The sequence below is a fragment of the Carex rostrata genome, chromosome 10 (assembly GCF_964058835.1).
Source record: "Carex rostrata chromosome 10, lpCarRost1.2, whole genome shotgun sequence".
NCBI classification, from domain to species: Eukaryota; Viridiplantae; Streptophyta; class Magnoliopsida; order Poales; family Cyperaceae; genus Carex; species Carex rostrata.
This window is the reverse complement of record NC_135927.1, coordinates 12,211,368-12,224,544: the sequence shown is the minus strand read 5'-3', so window position 1 is coordinate 12,224,544 and position 13,177 is coordinate 12,211,368. Positions and strand designations below refer to the sequence as shown.

Here is a 13,177-nt window from a genome sequence, read left to right as displayed (position 1 = left end):
GTCCACAAGGAGAGACCATGCGCAGCTGACGGCATCATTAATTGCCGATGCAATTGAGGAGGACATTAAGTTGGATCCAACGATGAGCATCAAGGCGGTGGCTATGACCGTCAGACACAAATACAAATATGTAATCCCAAAATACAACAGGCTGTGGAGAGGTCGTGAACTTGCCATCTGCAGAATATTCGGTACTTGGAAGGATTCATATGGGCTACCTGGCACCATTGCTCCAGGCCATGGCAAGTACAAATGTTGGCACCATATATGAGCGATTGCATGACCCTTTTTTTGATAAAGACGGAGTACTAATAGAGGGAGCTAAACAATTCAAGGGCATATCATGGGGTTTTGGTACTTGTATCCAAGCTGTGCCATACATCAGACCCGTTATCAGCATTGATGCATGCTTCATGTCTGGCCATTACGAGGGGAGGCTACTCATAGCATGTGCATATGATGCTGAGAACCAGCTGTTGCCTTTGGCGTTTGCAATTGTTCATAAAGAGGACGACGAGAACTGGGGATTCTTTATGCAGTTTTTAAGAAGATGGGTGATTGGGGAAGGGAAGTTTTTCTGTGTGATATCAGACCAGCATAAAGGAATAAAATATGTTTTTGATCGTGAAGATTACGGTTGGTCAACCCGTACTGGCCAGTGTGTGCACAAGTTGTGTATGCAACACGTTGCGGAGAGCCTTTCCAAGGCAACCGGGGGCGACAAGTAGGTTACTGATACATTTAGATGGAATTGCAGAAAGAAAAAGCCGAGAAGGGTGGTAGAGATGACTAGCAGTTTTGCAAAGGTACATGTATTTCAATTGTTTACATATATTATTGTACTTTAAGAAAACCAATTTTTTTAGTACAATTGTTTACTTACATTATTCTATTTCCTTATTTTTTATGTAGTACATGCCAAAGGCAAATATCTACTTAATGAAGGTGGGCAAAAATAATTCCCGAGATGTCAACGAAGATCCAGCATACGAGAAAATATATCAATCCCGTGATGGAGGTTGGCGTTGGGGAATTATGACCACCAACGGGTCCGAGTCGCTGAATGCAGTCTTCAAGGAGAGCCGGACGTTGCCTGTGGCTGCAGTTGTAGAGGACACATTCTACAAGTTAAATGCCTGGTTTCAGGAACGGCGTGCTAAGGCCACAGAATTAATAAGGATGAACCAGTCATTTTCAACAAGGGTGGAGGAGAAACTAAATCGACACAGGGACAAAGGTGCAACTATGACCGTGATCCCGATGGGTAATGATGGAACAAAATTCGAAGTGCAAAATCCAAATGAGTACGTTCCTACCAGCCATAAACCAGACGGCACTATGGTGTTTGTTAAGAGGGCTTGCAAGTACGTGATTAAATTCGAAGATGCCAGGACGATAACCTGTACATGCCAAGGACCCCAGCTAAGTCACATACCCTGCAGTTACGTGATGGCGGTATGCCGAGTGAGGAACTACTGTGAGGATCACTATGTTGCTGACATGTACCGTACCGATTACCTTGCTTCCACTTGGGGTGGATCTTTCCATTCTTATCCCGATCAGCATGAGTGCCCTGCATATGTCGGTGATAGAATACTCCCTTCAGAAGGATGGATAAGAAAGGGCAGGAGGAGACACAAGCGTATTGTAATGACCATGGACGAGATGGGTGGTAGGCGACCGTCGGGAAATCGAGCTCGCCGTTCTGTTTCCGACAGGCGCAGGGCAGGTACGTAGAATTGTACAAAATTTATATATGCTTTAATTAAATAAAATATTATGTATATGTGTATGCCATATACACATATATAGAATTGTCAAAAAATTATTCAAATCCTAAATCCTAAACTTTTTTTTCACAAAATTATTCAAATCAAAATACTAAGATTTCTCATAAAAAAAAAAAAAAAATCCACATGGGGCGCCTGGGGGGCTGGCGCCTCACTGGCCTTATGGGGCGCCCCAGGGACTGGCGCCTCACAGGGTATTTTGGGCCGCCCAAAGCCGAGGCGGTCAGGGCAGAAATAAAAAAAATGGTACACATGATTATTTTTAAAAAAAAAATTTTTTTTTAGGGATATTAATAAAAATGGCCGGCTAAATTTGCTAGCGTGGGGGACATGATTCAATACCGCTAACTAATTAACGGTAGTCTTCTAAAAAGTTTGACTGACTTTCATTCGGTTGAATATAATTTTTTTGTTAATTTTTAAAAATAGATAGAATATCTTATAATTTTTATAATTTATATGTATTAGAAATTTCACAAAAGAAAAATTTCATAGAAGAACCTGAAACATAGGTCGGATTATTTATGACTGAAAAAAAAAATAAAAACGATTTTTAGTTTGTTGTTGGAAAAAGAAAAATGTTTGAATCCGAATTATTGCTTCCGATTCAAACTTTAGATATGTATCAATAAAATATTTTGTGGTCATTCTAGTATATTCAAATTTTAAGGTACTTCATTTATTTTCTAAAATTCATTTTTATATTTATAATATTTTAATATATTTTTTAAAAGTAATTCTATAAAAATAAATGGAGTATCTTAGAATTTGAATATATGAGAAATATCAGACCATTTTATTGATTTAGATTAAAATTTTTTACCTAGAATCAATAATTCGGATCAAAACATTTTTATTTATTTTTTCTAACTATACACTAAAAATCCAATATGAAAAATATTTTATGATCCTTCTCGTTTATTTCATCTATTTTCTCTCGTGGTCCATCTAATACATATAGATGATTAGATATCTCATTTGTTTGTAAAAATTAACAAAAGGTTTATATTCAATCGAATGAAAGGTGGTCAAACTTTTTTGAGAAGAATACCGTTATCATAGTTAGCGGTATTGAAACCAGTGTTGTAATATGTAAATAAACCAGTGTTGTAATTTCTTCTACACTATCTTCTTCCGACTCAAAACTTTTTCTCAGCCCCTTTCGCAAGAATTCTCTCCTCGTTGATCTCTAACAAAAATCAAATATGAAGAATCAGTCAGAATCGATGAGTCTCTTCCGATTCAAGCATTGTTCTTCCCGCTTGAGATTTGAACAACGGTTGGCCTTTGTTGGAAACTGAAAAGATGAAATACTCATCAACTGGAAATCTCGGACCCTGCAAAAGGGTTTGTAGAGCTCCTCAGCCAGCTCAGGACGTAACTTTCTCTCTCCCAATCAGAATTTTGAGGAAAAAATAATAAAATATGTTCCCTTCTGCAGTGGTATATTGAATTAAATGGGAAGCTGCCCGGTTCGCTGCCCAGCCTACCCCTTCCTCCTTTTTTCTCTACTCCGTCGTTCCGAAATTTTTATTAATATTTAAAAAAATATGAAATTTCAAAAACTAGATAGGTTTTCGCATTATTTTGAAATCTACTCAAACCTCAAATTATTTTTGTAACCTAGCAAGGTAAAACTGTTGTGTATTCACTACTAGAATTCACTCTTTTTTCATGCTCCCGAAAATGACTTTTTCCAAGGGAATACCCTTGAAAAAAGCCCAAAAATCGCCATTTTCAAGCGCTACCCTTGAAAATACTACCGTTGATAATACCCTCCTTGAAAATAGTCAGTATTTTCAAGGGGACCGTTGGAAATACTTTTTTCTAGCTTTTTTCAAGAGACTACCCTTGAAAAAAGGGCCGTTGGAAATACTTTCAAATTTGACCACTGTCTACATTATTTTCAAGGGGAGCATCGTGGAGCCCACCAGATTATTTTCAAGGGGAGCATCGTGGAGCCCACCAGATTATTTTCAAGGGGAGGGAACATGGGTCTCACTTGAACATTTCCAAGGGTGACACCCCTGGGACCCACTTGAGTATTTTCAAGGGCAGTTTATAGAGGACCCACCCTAGCAAATTCATGGCCAACAAAAGTGGGCCCCACCTGGTCAGATGTTGGTGCTATTATTTGAATGGGTTCGTGCATTTTTTTCATGAAAATACCCCTGGAAATACTAGCCTCCTTTTTTTTTGTACCAAAATGCTTTCATTGGATAATTCTCCCGGTACCAACCCAATATTCATTTACAATTCCCAATTCACATTCAAACTGATAACACATCTTACAAATCAATAGAAAACACATTGATAAAAGAGATTGCAAAACATTTAATAAGCATAAATCATTAATATAATCAACACATTGTATCAAAAGAAGATGAAAAACCCTTTACAACACAGTATTGTGTGCTTGCACACTACTAATATACTCAAAATATACCCACTATGCTATGAGTTAACAAAAATTCACATAATAAGTTACCACCTAGTTTGTTGATATGCTAGAAGTTGTAAATTCACCAAAATGTGCACTTTCGGACACTAAAAGGTTTGGTTCAAGTTGAAGGTAGATTGCCACCTACAATATTAAGAAAACATCCATGTGAAATTATCGAGTCTGTCACCTACAATATTAAGAAAATAAATCATGAGAATTATATTATTATTATTATTAGTTTGGAAATGCATTTTGCAAAAATGTAATAAGTTACTAAAAATTGTACTCTACCTTGCTGCAGACATAATAAAATCTTGGATGTAAAGTACATATTGGTACCCAGGACTAACATGGCCATACCATTGTAATTTAAAACTAGGATTTCTAAGATAAACTAATGTTCGATGATGATCACAAACACAATTAGTAGGCATCAATGCAAATACAATAATGATATGAGGTGCAATTTGAATTAATAAAAAATGCTTTGCATATAATTATGGTCACACAAATAAGGATAGGTATAATGAAATACTAGTTTAAACTTGATTAAGCAATCAAAGCAGGAAACATTTTCAGAAATTAGCATACTATAATACCTGAGAAGAGGCTAGTGTTGCTTGAATAAATCTCCTGAAATGATAAATTCAATGCAAGTGATAATCAGTACAAATGTTTGACAAGTTTTATTTAGCAAGTTATGATTTCATTCATGCATATATAGACCTACAAGTAATTATTTTTATGTAACTGCTCATTACATCAAAATAAAAAAAAGTTACATCCTTGTCATTTGACTATAGAAAAGTCGAGCTTGGCATCTATAAAGTAATGTACTATGTCTGCAATAAGGCAAGCACGCATCATTAGAAATACAGATTCTTCTTAGAAAAATATAAATCATTTAGAAAACAAGAAAAATAGAATCAAATACAGAAACCTTGAAAATAAAGGTACATAAAACTATGTAAAAGGCTCAAAATGAACCTTTTTTGAGTTACACGTCAACCATTAAAAGGCCCTCACCTTCTTATATTTGATGGTTTTGCAAATTTGAGCAGCATTATCCTAACACTCAGCACTAATTAAACACTAATTTCTTTTATGTAATTTTCCTATATGATAAAAACAAAACCAGAATGTAGACTTATATAAAAGAAACTAAGACTAATACTTAATCGATGTCTGCATTTCAATACTCCCTGACCTCACAGGAGACATAGCTAAGTGCCAGCTCTATGCATAACTACAATTGATACAAAATGTACTTTTGTCAGATTTCAATTCAAATGCAGAATAAAATTTAAATTATTTCAGCCCAGCCTCTATTGATCATACCTTTAGATTCCTAACTCAATAAGGGCAACATGCTGGTATGAAAACGGTCTCACCCAACTTTTGCTCAGAAGTCCATGTGAAAAGTTAAAACCTGTACATATGCAAGTTAAAAGAACATTGAAATTTGTCCCTCTAATAAACTGTCAGCTAGCACGAGCTCGACTCCTTTATAGCATCCTAATTTTGCTTTGTAATTGGATCATAATTTTTTTTTTAAATATATATTCCTTTTAGTTTTATGAAAAAAAACTAATTGCCTTCTAAAATTATCCTAACATATTTAGACCTGGACAGACCAGTACATGTGCAACCAGCCAGTAAACATTACAAATGATAAAAAAGAACCCACAATGAGGTTAGTGAAGGGAAATTTAATAAATAACCAATGCATCGGAATTTGGGTCCACATTTTTTAGTAAAAAACCAGGCATATGGTTATATTATGCATATCGTATCGATTAAACATATGGTTATATTATGCAAAAACACCATGTGTCTAAAGTTTGTGTGGTTATCCAAATAAAAATGACTATATGAATTATGGCACCAAAACAGCTCGAGTTAATCTTGACCATGTAAACATTGTGACTGATCATTTCTTGATGCATTTGGAGCAAGAGTAGCTCTTCCTACAAGCCAAGCACGTGATGATCGGCCCGTTTTGGTTCATTTTGAGTTGCTTTTCGTTACTGGTGGAATTCCTCTAATTTTTCTATCATGCTTGCAAGCATCTTGTAAAAACACATGAACTGGTGAACATTATAGTAATGTCGTGGAATAGGTATGTCCAGTTAACTACCAACAAAATCTCAATGGAACAACCAAGAAGGTAAACATGTTCAGCTTTATATTTACATATATCAATTACGAACATATTTAAATTGGAGAATTTGGTCAATTTTTACTGATTTAACCTAAGTTTCAATAGGTAGATGCATAAGATGTTGACCTTTTTGTGCTGAAAGAGGTATGTTCAGTTGCATTTGCAGAAAGGTAAATAAATAATTGTCATAGTTTGCAAGAACAAACAAAATATATAGAGACCTGTTCAGCAATACTAGCAGCCTCAGCATATGCATCTTGGATATTTTCAGCAAGCAAGTCGATCTAGTAATTTACAAAATAACATAAAATGTTGCATGACGGATGTAGAGTTTATAAATAAGAAAAGTTCAATCATATAAACCGTATAGAAAGGAAGTGAAACATGATAACATATGTTAACTTTAAAATTTTATAATGCAATTTTAACCTAGACAGATACCTGCACTGGTACCAACTCAACCAGTGGTACTAAAATTAAGAATTTGTATCTCATCTTAATTTATTAATATTTCACACATTTTTCAGAACTTCTCAGATAATATTACCTTAATTAAAACTACACTGAAACCACAACCGTTTAAAATTTTAGCAAATTAAAGCTCTTCTTATTCTTGAATGAAAATAATTAATTCCTATATGATTTATATAAATTTGACTATAGAAAGAAAGAGTTCAAAATGCATACTTCGACATCAGTAACAACAATGACATCCGACATAATTGCATGAATCCTCCCCATAACCTAAAACAAACACAAAAAACAACAAGAAGTGAATTGACATAGTAAATTTGTCAATGCAGAAGGATCAATAGTTGAATTGTAACATTGTGTTGTTCTTTTCTTCCAATTATTTTTAAATAATTAGCTTGTAAATATTTTGTTTCTGAAATTAATGATGCAAAATTTGGAACACAAAATTAAGATATATAGAGAGAGACCTCATGTATGCAAAGGGGGCAATCACCGTCATAAAGGTGGGCGGAGTAGCTAATCGATTTGGGATTTGGGAGAAGTGGCTGGGCGATTTAGGAGAAGGTGCGGATTGAAGGAGATGGTGCGGATTGAAGGAGATGGTGCGGATTGAAGAAGATGAAGAAAGGAGAATCAGATCTAAGACGAGAAGAAAGGAAGCGGGACGATTTGGGAGGATCGGATCTGAGCGGGGCAATTTGGGAGTGAGGGTTTAATTTTGAGGATCAGATCTGGAGAGGGAATAAGTAAAATTTTGAGAGGGAATTGAAGGAGGGAAGCTAAAAATTTAGGGCTTAATTTGGCGCTCATGCTCGTTTTTTCAGGGAAATCACATGAAGGAGAAAAGTAATGGAGAAATCTCGTTAAGTCCAGAGAGGAAAAATTGTAGTAGTTTGTATTTACATATACTAGAAGAGTTTATAAACTCTAAGGTAACATAATTTTTGTGTTTGCATCGGCACCGTTGGATTATCATTACGCACGAATATTAAAAGATCTTGCACATCACTTAGGGTCGGATCTAAAACAAAAATATTATGTTACCTCGGAGAATAGGGACTCCCTACCCACAACATCTAAAATTAAGACATCATGATCATTCATTACTTATCGGACGGTTCAGAACTTGATATTTACTAATTAGATAGTGCATGTGCAACAAATAATATAAAAAAATTCCAAAAAATAAAATAAAATTATTTTTATCTTCTATAACCAAATCATAGTTATCATTGTCAATCTTATAGACTTTTATCATTATTTACCCCGCCATATTTAACAAATATATACGAACCGTTCATTTTCATGTGAGAAATCAACGGTTGATCTGTAATTAAATTATTCCATATTTGTTGTAAAATGATCAAGGAAAAAAATTGAACGTAACCAACATAAAAATTCTGAAGTTCTATTATGTCTAAGCTTCGATCTAACGTGAAGTGTTCATAGCCCTTCGATGTTTTGATATTTCGTCGGCTTGATGGATAGGTAAATAAAAATAAATTTTCATCAAAATTTGCTGCAGGGATATATATGCAGTGCTCCTTAATTTCAACGGTTCCGATCGACCAACGGACGACATGTTTACGTGCGCCTTCATTAACTCACAAAGCAAGAGTATATGTTTTGAAATATATGTAAATCGTAATTCCCTCTCCAGATCTGATCCTCAAAATTAATTCCCTCTTAATTTTGAGGGTTCAAGCAAGAGTATATAGTTGAAACATATACTCTTGCTTTGTGAGTTAATGAAGGCGCACGTTGTTACGTTAAGAAAATTTTTATAATAGAAAAATAATAATAATAATGAGAATGTTTAAAACATAATAAAAAAAAATATATATTTTGTTGTTGAACTAGGAGTTGAAGATTAAAACAATTATAACATAACATTAGTCTGAAATTTCGAAACAGTCAGACTTAATCAAATCTTGAAATTTATACCTTACATAAATTAAAGATTTATTTAGAAATATGGAGATTTTTATATACATATCTATATATGTATATTCTTCTTTTAGTAATATCAAACAAGTGGAGGGTCTATTTTGAAAAATGTCCAAAATGCATGTAAACAATTCAACCCTCTCTCTCCCTTCGTTGCTCCCTTGTGTGTTTGCTGCCAAAAGAAAGAGAAGGAGAGATCATCTCTTCTCTCTCAAAAATCCACCAAGAAACCTTGAGAAATTGAAGAAAAGAATGGAAATTGTTGAGAATCTCTCATTCTAGTGGCCATCTAGCTTCCCCATTGGTACTCCCTTTCTCTCCTCTCTCATCAAAAATCTGAATTTTATCTCTATTGCTAGGGTTTTGCTCAAATCTGAAATGTTTGTATAAATGATGAGTAATCTATCTCCATTATGCTTCTAGGTTGTTAATTTAGTGATTCTCTTCTCAATTCTATCTTAATCTTGATTTTCTATCTAGGGTTTGGTTCAAATCCGAAAATTAGAGAAATATTTTGATTTGTCTAGTCTAATCCAACAAACAAAGGTGTTGATTGGTAAGTTCTTCTCTCACTCTCTTAATATCTGAAATTAATTTGGTGTTGATCTCTTTTCTTTGTTCCCTCTTTTGTGTATGGTGATAGTTAAACAAAGTCATAATATTTTTGAGGAAGTGCTAATATTGTCTCTGAAAGGCTTAATATTTATTGAGTATGGTGATAATTAAACAAAGTCATAATATTTTTGAGGAAGTGCTAATATTGTCTCCGAAAGGCTTAATATTTATTGTGTATGGTGATAATTAAACAAAGTCATAATATTTTGATGAAGTGCTAATATTGTCTCCGAAAGGCTTAATATTTATTGAGAAAGGCTGGATCACTTATTCCAAAATGGATTATCTTAAGGAAAGTATATAGAAAATAATATCACTCAAGTAAGCATATCAATCGTCGAACAAATATTGAATTAAGTATATATGTTAATATAAGTGTAGGCTCGGTTGAGCAAGATTTTGCGGGATCTTTCGAGACGTCCGAACTATAAGTGCGAGATACGCTTTTCATAACCAGGTGCGGGGTTTCTGGACTTGTTTGATATTTTATATTCAGAATTAAACTGTGTTTCGATTGACATGTTGATTATTGATTGAATTGCATTATCGGATTGTGTTGCATATGCATTGCATTGCCCAAATAAGTGAAACTTGAATTGTTTTATCTGATTGATTTGCATGCTGGTATGGTTATTAATTGTGTTGATCTGAATGATCTGATTTTGGAATTAAAGTCACCGTGCTTCATATCACCATTGGTTGGTGGATATGGTATTATTGTTATCCACCGTGATGACGTTACCCAGGGGGTGAAATCGGATTTGTCAAAGTCTCTGCAGAGACTTTGATGCCCAGTGTTCTAAAGCTTTAGATCGTCTGGCCCTCGGCAGTTCCCAGTACCGGTTGGGACGAGGGGTAAGTGACTTTGTATTATGATTGTGGTTATATGTGACTTGTGCATCAGAGGCATTACCCAGGGGGTAATGCATTTGGATGGTCAAGTTGCTTTATATGGATTTTCTGGATGTGAATTGAAACCAGACTTTTAATTAAACGGTTAGGCCTGTAACTACAGATGAGTGTCATGAGAAAAGGTTTTACCTGGCGCAGCCGTCTGTAGGTGTCTGTAACCCTACAGATGAGAGGGAACGAATTGGGGTCCAGATTGGTGGAACATTTGTAGTTACTACCAGATATTCTGAAACCGAGTTAAACCAAATATTGTGTGATTGAATTTCATCTTGACAATTCTAAATTGTGATTTCATTTGGATGTATGTTGTTGGATTTATGCATTCTTGTTTATATATGGTTATAAACTGATAGGAGCTTTATTTGTGTTTTATTTTTGAATATAATCTGTGATTGCAAGTCCAGGAACGATTTGTGGCAATTTATCGCACTGAGAATTTATTTCTCATCCCCTCTTTTGGGTAAATTTTTCAGGTGCTGGTTCGGCTGATCCGGGAGAGGCACGAGGTCGGTAGGCCCTGGTTTCACCGCTGTCTAGCTTGTCTGGTATTGTGACATTAGAGATTATGTATAGTTATGTTTTGGTTATATATATATATTCTCTATGTCATTTTGTGATGCGTATCCATCGAGATACGGGTTTTGTATACTGTAACCTGACCAGCTGGGATTTGTGATCTGTTTATGTTATTTATTGGTTTTGTTTGCGCGTTATGTTTTACTTTCTATCATATCGTAATTGCCTAGTAGGTATACGGGCAACCGTATGCCTACGGCAGGAGCATCTGTCACGCCTCGTGGGCCTCGGGGTGTGACACACGTAAACATGTCGTCCGTTGGTCGATCGGAACCGTTGAAATTAAGGAGCACTGCATATATATCCCTGCAGCAAATTTTGATGAAAATTTATTTTTATTTACCTATCCATCAAGCCGACGAAATATCAAAACATCGAAGGGTTATAAATATATGTAAATCTGAACCGTTTGATTGAAGATGTGCTGTTCTAATTACCAATGGATACCTCCAACTATTAAATATTGTGTCACAGACTAGAGGGACCCAATGTAGAAAATTTTGTCTCAGCCCTCTATGTAAAAATCGTCACTTCTCCTAACTTTTATGTTTTTTCTCTGAATTCAGAGAGGTCCGGATGGTCCTTTGGTTCGATGTACTCAGTGACCGTCCGATCCAAATTAAGATGCGTGGGCTCTGCTTAATTATCCGTGCGTAAATGCTTCAATTTGCGTGCGCTCATATCTTAATACAGATCGGATAGTGCTGGAGCTTATTGGACTCAGATCGGACAGCGTATCTTTCATCTCCCCTCTTCCTCTCTCTCTCAGCTAAAATTCACAGGCGATCGATTCGCCTCCGAGGATTTCCTCTCGCCCCTTCCTGCTCATACCTCCGCAGATCTGAGCTCCGTTGCCACTGCCTCTGGTCTTCCCGGCCCTCCCCGTTCCCCTCCTCCGCATCGCCACCGCCTCCGCTCTTTCTCGTTCCCTGTCCCCGCCTCTGCCTTTTCACTTCAAGTTAGTAATTTAGGCTTAAATTAAATCGAGTTGAGATTTCTATTCCAAATTTCTCTCTATTTAATTCTTTGTTTCCTTGTTTCTGTACCAATTTCAACTGAAATCCTAATACTAATCCTCTCATATGGCTTTAAAGTATAGTACAATCTGAACTGCTTATGATTGATTAATTATTTTTAAATTGTATAACGCTAGATAGTAGGTAGTAACCATGAAGTATTTGAGATATATAGATTGTGGCTATGGAAGTCTTGCAATTGAACCAGTGAGGCATACAGTCTTGCAGGGTATGTTTTTCACTATGCAAAGGTGAATGACCGTCAGAGAGTGTCAGCCATCCACAAGGCCAATATAATGGAAAACTTATGGTCTCTTCCCCAAAGTATCAACGTTCGACTCTCAATTTGGTTGATTGATCTGGTTTTGTTTTACAATTCTACATGATGGTGGTCAGGCTTAGGCTGTGGTTGTTACTAGCCAATGTATTTTCCCTTAACAGAGATGAAGTATAAGAAATCCGATATGTATTAAAAAAATAAAACCATTCAAATTGAACAGTTTGGCAACACCTACCAAACCAGACCTAACAGTATCACAGTTTGGCTTTGGATAAGAAATTATAGCAGCTTACTTTTAGTTTTTAATATAGCCAAGGTTGGACTTCTGCATATTTTAATATTTTAAAGGAATAATATTTTATTCTTTATTGAAGTAGAACAAATATGATGTCCTACTTAAGAGGGGCATGATGTAAATGACAGGCAACATGTAATTATGTTTTAAATCACAGAGACAGTAACATGTTAAGATCAAAGAAGTAGCTTATTCATATAGCATCTTGTCAGGTCCCTGATAAAAGGAGACAATATAATGCTGCCGGCTTTGAGGTCTAGTTCCTCCTTTCATTTTTAGAGTAGTTAATTAACATGACATAATCTTTCATCCAAATTTGAGGAAGTAATTGCTATTCAAAGCTAATGTGGCTCAATTGCTGATAGAACTGCATCTGTGGAGGAAAAACATAACGATAGCAGATAATTTATTTCTAATTTGTGTGTTAGTCTTCATATATGCAAGGGTAATTTCGAGAGAGGACATGACGAGGTTGTCCCTGTGGAGGGACGGATTCTTCACCTAAACCCTCTCCTCCTCAATTTGATTGTATGGCAAGTGCGACCCAAATTAACAGTAAGTTTTCCAAATTTTTGTAGGGGCCGGATGGACTTTGCATTTTAGTTCAGGTCGGATCTGAACTTCTGTACATAATCATTACCAACTTAATAGTAAGTTTTCCAAATCAT

At 35.5% G+C, this 13,177-nt stretch overlaps 1 long non-coding RNA gene across 1 annotated transcript; it reads left to right on the top strand.

Annotated features, from left to right (window-relative positions):
• The first annotated feature begins 8,980 nt into the window (after nt 1-8,980).
• On the top strand, nt 8,981-10,880 carry LOC144560912 (uncharacterized). Its single transcript, XR_013513510.1, has 3 exons — nt 8,981-9,119; nt 9,296-9,371; nt 10,816-10,880. It is a non-coding gene; the product is annotated as an uncharacterized LOC144560912 (long non-coding RNA).
• Nucleotides 10,881-13,177: the final 2,297 nt, after the last annotated feature.